Here is a 5697-nt window from a genome sequence, read left to right as displayed (position 1 = left end):
TACAGACGGGTTACATTTCAACATTAAGAAACTACAACCCCTCACCACTGGACTGTAGGCAACATGATGATGGATGGAGAAAGATTGAAACTGTCAATTACTTCATTTTACTTGGATCCACAATCAACATCCTTGGCAGTAGCAGTCAAGCAATTAAAAGATGTAATGTGTGGGGAAAGTCTGCCATCAGAGATCTCTTCAAAGTACTGAGGAGCAGTGATGTCAGTTTGAAGACTAAGATGTGCCTGGTCTTTTCAATTATTTGCTATGTGTCTGAGAGCTGGACATTGAATAAGATTGACAGAAGAGAAAATGATGTATTTAAATCATGGTGTTATAAAGAGGGTTGAATTCAAAAAGAACACTCAAATATATCTTGGAGAAGTTATAGCCAGAGTTCTTTAGAGGCAGGGATGGCAAAGCTTTCTCACATCCTTGGGCATGTTGCTAGAAGGGGTATTCCTTTGAAAGAGACATCACACTAAGAAGGTGGAAGGTCAGCAGAAGAGAAGACCCTCAACCAGATGGATTGACACAGTGACTACAGCAATGGGTTCAAGTGTGTCAGATTATGAGGATGACACAGGCTAGGGGAGAGCTCAGATCTGTTGTTTACTGGGTTTGTACTCAATTTGATGGCTGCTAACTACTACTACTACTACTACTACTACTACTACTACTACTACTACTACTACTACTATTACTTTATCTAGTAACCATTGTCTGATGAATGTCATATAGAACAAAACTGATGCTCTCCTACATTGGTACAGTTGCTGGTTTCATTGATAAGTTTCTTCACTTTACTTCATTGTCAGGACAGAGGTGAAACACTCTGGTTTTTGCCTTCTCCATAATGGAGAGGCGGATCAATATTGGCTTTTAGTTCTCATTTGGGTGTTTTAGTGAGGTCTGTTTACTATGAACTATGATGTTTTATATTCTTTAGTAGACTATCATCCTGTTGTGGATTCCCAATGATTGTCCTTTATCAATGAGATCTGACACTTTGGTATGGATTGCTTCTACAATGAAAACTCCAAAAAAGTGTCATTTCAGAATGTGACCTGAACAACTTGATTCTTCTCTATCAGTCTCTGTATTTATGTTTGTTTCTCAAAATTGTTACTATATATTACTGTTATATGTTACCTATAAGTTACTGTTGTTAGCTGCCTTTGACTTAGCTCCAGACTTGCAGTGATCCCACACAAGAATAAAAAGTTGTTCAGCTCTGCAGCATCCCCAAGATCAATTGCACATGAGACTATGGTGATCCAGAGGGTCTTTATTGGCTGTTAGTAAGACATGGATCACCAGGTCCTTCTTCCTAATCTGTTTTTATCTGAAAGCTCTGACATCATAACAACAACAAAAAAAAAAGTCCACCGATGGATGGTGGCTGCACATGAAGTACATTTGCCAGAAATAAGATCTTAGCTTCTTGCCTGCTGAAAGACAAGAATGCTAACAGTAAACAACCACTCTCCTCTAATCCCTATCTATAAGTCCTCTACCCTGAGGGTCTCAGTCCAGGTCTTTAAGGACCATGGTCCAAGTGAAACACATGAGCATACCACAGTGAGTCCTCTGAGATGAGATGGAAACAGAACCAAGGCCTTTGAAAGAAAGGGCTACCAAGCATATCTGAGCACATCTTTGCATCTTTGGTCTGCAGGGCCAGCCCTGGTGACATCATTGTTTAGAACAGGGCAATCTGTATATATACTGCATCTCTCCAGCTTTCATTTTCAAAAAGGATTTATTTTTATCCTCAAAATATCCTTCAATTTACTTATCTTAAGGAGCCCTGCTTCTTTGGCACTTTTCCTCTGGCTGCATTAGTTGGACACCTCTCGGAGCACCTCTCCTTGGCTGCCTGTCCCTGCCTGACTGACAGCATCTATGAAATGACCTCCCTCCGGGAATAAGCAGAGGGATTTCTCAGGAAAAACAAAAAGTCTTTTAGAAAACAAAACCTTCTTCCAACTCTTGCCATTTTTTTTCTCTGAGTGCTCAGCAAAGAGCAAGAGCTCATGGCACACTCCCTCCTTGTATTTGCTCTCTGAGAGCCCAGCACACCACTTTCTGTCAATTACACAGGGAAGCAGGGGTAGGACAGTCACTTAGAGATGTCATCATTTCATGGAAGGGTCCTGGCTTTAATATGCAGACTAGAAATGTGAGCACCATGTAAAGTGATTTTGCATTGCTTTGTGAATGATGACAGCGTTTTTAATTGAGAAGAGCATTGTTGTGCTTGAGCCAAAAGATTATTTCCCTGGCTGTTGGGAACCATTTCCTCCAGGACTCATCCCACTAGTCCATCATCAGGTGAGAGTGTCTTTTGGGCTGTCTGCCAGTTCTTGGATGGTTGAAGCACTTGCCTGGACTCTGGCTTCTCGCCTCACAGTGCTCTCGGTATTAGACAGAAAAGAGAGTTGAGAGAGAAAGAGAGAAAAAGAAGCTGATCCCAAGTAGCAAACAGGCCTTTATTAGTAGACCTGAGAGGGACACCAAGAATCTGTGCACAGAGAAGGTCAAAATGGCGTGAGGGCAGACAAAGATGGGTTCTCTTTATAGTGGCTGTTAGTGAGACTTAGAGAGAGTAGTAGTTTGCTCCAGAATTTGGGGGCAGGGTCTTGTCAATGTGTGATCAGGACCAGGGCCTGTCATCTAATCCCCTTGTCAGGAAATACACATTTTCAGGTTTCTTCAAGGAATGATCAGGCCTGGGGGTTGGGCCTGTGACATACTTCCTCCATTCCAGACCTTACAATGTATAGAGAGCAGGCCTGGAGTTGTCTGTAGCTACTTGCTGTCAGATGGCAGCAACACTGGGGAAGCTGGGGCTGGTTCCTGGTAAGGTCTGAAGAAAGAGCATCCTTTTCACCAGTTCCTGGGTGGTGACTTGAGAGATGGCTGTGAAGTGTTCTACTAAAATATTTATGAGATTAATAAACTAGGGAACAAGAGTTAAAAGAAGGACTGTTAGATAGGGAGTTAGGATGGGAAATTGTTGTTGTTGTTGTTGTTAAGTGCCATCGAGTCCCGTGCAACTCACAGTGACCCTATGTACAACAGCCCTAAACACTGCCTTATCCTGTGCCAATCTCACCATCTCTGACACACCTAAATCCATTACCCCAGTCGCTGAATCAATCCACCTCATAGAGGGTCTTCCTCTCTTGCACTGTCCCTCCAGCCTCCCAAGCATGACGTCCTCTCCAAGGACTGGTCCTTCCTTGCAACATGTCCAAAGTATGTTAGACAAAGCTTCAGAATCCTTGCCTCCAAAGAGTAGACTGGCTTCACCCTCTCCAGGACAAACTTGTTTGTTTTCCTAGCAGTCCATGGTATATTCAACACTCTTCTCCAACACCACAGCTCAATGGCATCAATTCTCCTATCATCCCTAATAATTTTCCAGCTCTTCGATGCATAGCAGGTGATTGCAAAGACCATGGCATGTATCAGGTGCACCTTAGTCTCCAGACTGACATCCTTGCACTTCACTTTAGAGAGGTTTCTAACCACAGACTTTCCCATTGCAATAAAACTTTTAATTTCATGGCTGCTGGTGCCAAGAGTGTTGACTGTGGAGCCAAGCAAACCAAAACTGTGAACAATCTCAATTTCTTCACCATCCATTATGATGCTGCCAATCGGCCCAGTGGTAAGGATCTTTGTTTTCTTAATATTGAGTCTCAATACATACTGAAGACTGCAGTCCCTGACCTTCCACAGCAAGTGCTTTAGGTCCTCCTCAGTTTCAGCAGGCAGGGTTTTGTCATCTGCATAACGCAGATTATTGGTGATTCTTCCTGCAATCCTGATGCCCCATTTCTCCTCATACAGCCCAGCCTCCCGGATAACCTGTTCTGCATAAAGATTGAAAAGGTATGGAGACAGAATACATCCCTGGTGTACACCCTTCCCAATTTTGAACCATGTAGTAAGAAAATTAGACATTGTTAAGGATGGGAAATAGCTGGAGGGAATTCCTAGTTGTCACTTGGTTTCTGATTCTGTTTAGGATGTGAGCTTTGTCTTTGAATTTCTTTATTTATCTAACTACTCCTGATTTACTTGTATAAAAACAATAATATTCTCCTAGAAACTAGCAGAGACTCCTTTATTCCATACTTAATAGATTAAGTCCTCTCCTGTTTGTAATACAACCACCTTTAGAGAGTCAATTTGGTCTTGGACTGCAATGAGCTGAACTATGATATTATTTAGTAACTTCTGGAGAGCTTTTGAGAGGTACTTGCATTTATCAAGAGAGATGCCTAGGCTTGAAGTGTTACTAATAGTTCATGTTATTATTCCTAAACTGGACACCAAAGGGAGGAATTCTAGGATAGTTGGTTGGTTGAGGTGCTGGGTCAGAGGGATAGGTGTTAGTTTGGAGGTGTGGTATATAGGGGGAAATAGGTAGACTAGAGTGCAGGTCTATATCCAAGTGGTCGGCAGACGAGTAGAGCTGTTTTTTGCAGGCATAGAAGAGACCACTTTCTGCTTTCAGGCATCTCCAGAAGTCAACTCCAAAGAGAAGCAGAACATAGTCTGCATTTACTTCTCGCTCATATCAGAGATATCTCAGATCATATGAATCTGAAAGAGGTCACTGACTACACTATGGTGAAGAGTTGAAGAGAGAGGCTTTTGGTGGAAGTTACTGATTTCTTTAAGTCAAGTCTTAGTTTAGTGATGTAGAAACACATGGATAGATGTGGCAGTTTGTAACAAAACGCAGAGTTAGTTTTAATATTGTTGCGAGTTTACCTTCAGTAGTAGAAGGAAGAGATGTGAGCTTCTTCTTGACTAGAAGGTAGAGTGAGTCTGGGTTGGGTTTGGTGATGTTTGGCCTAAGGGGTAGACTGGGGAGGTGGAAGTTTTTCATAGGTCTTGTCTGATGGTTGTGGAGTATGAGTTGGTAGAGAAGGGGGATGGATTTGGATAAGAACTTTGCAGAAGTTGTATGACTTTAGGGAAATTCTTCAAGGGAGAAAAAGTTGTCTGGATAGTCATAGGTGGAGCACAGAGGGTGGTTTGGGTGTGGCCTTGGGCAATAGCCCTACTTGAGAAAGAACAGAAGCTTTGTTTTAATTACATTTAAAGAAGTCTTGAGAGTTAATTTATGGCTCCTACAAGTCTGTGTAACTTTCTTGAACGTTTGCATTGCCACTAATATCCTGCTGGTGCACAAAGTAACTATTTTTCTGTTGCCTAGTGTTGTTGGGACTTAAATCAGGATTTGTTAAGTTCTTTCTTTACCTGAAGACTAAGAAAATCTCTTGCACTTTAAGTTTATGATATATTTTAAAACATAACTTGCTTCTATATGAGATGCAAGAACGGGTGTAGATAAAAGTTTTCTATGTGTGTGATTTTTACATGCTGACAATTTGAGGAACTGCTCTAATATACAACCAGTTAATCAGCAATAGGACAATTTTATTGGTCTGAGTTTGTTGGGACAACTTAGCTAGGGTGTCCTTCTTAACTATAAATATAGATTTTTCTTAGAGTTACAGGGTCGGTTTACTCAAAAGCAAATAAAGGATGAGAGTCAGAGTGGAGAGGTATAGTAAAGAATGCACTTTTCAGGCTGAATATTGAGAAATAATTAGACTGGGTACTTGGGTTATTAGAGTGTAGGAATTGGACCCTACTGGATGCAAAGGAAGGATA

This window comes from Elephantulus edwardii, unplaced genomic scaffold (genome assembly GCF_000299155.1).
Source record: "Elephantulus edwardii isolate Elephantulus edwardi_28Jun2011 unplaced genomic scaffold, EleEdw1.0 scaffold00109, whole genome shotgun sequence".
Lineage (NCBI taxonomy): Eukaryota > Metazoa > Chordata > Mammalia > Macroscelidea > Macroscelididae > Elephantulus > Elephantulus edwardii.
Note: the sequence above shows the minus strand (reverse complement) of the source record.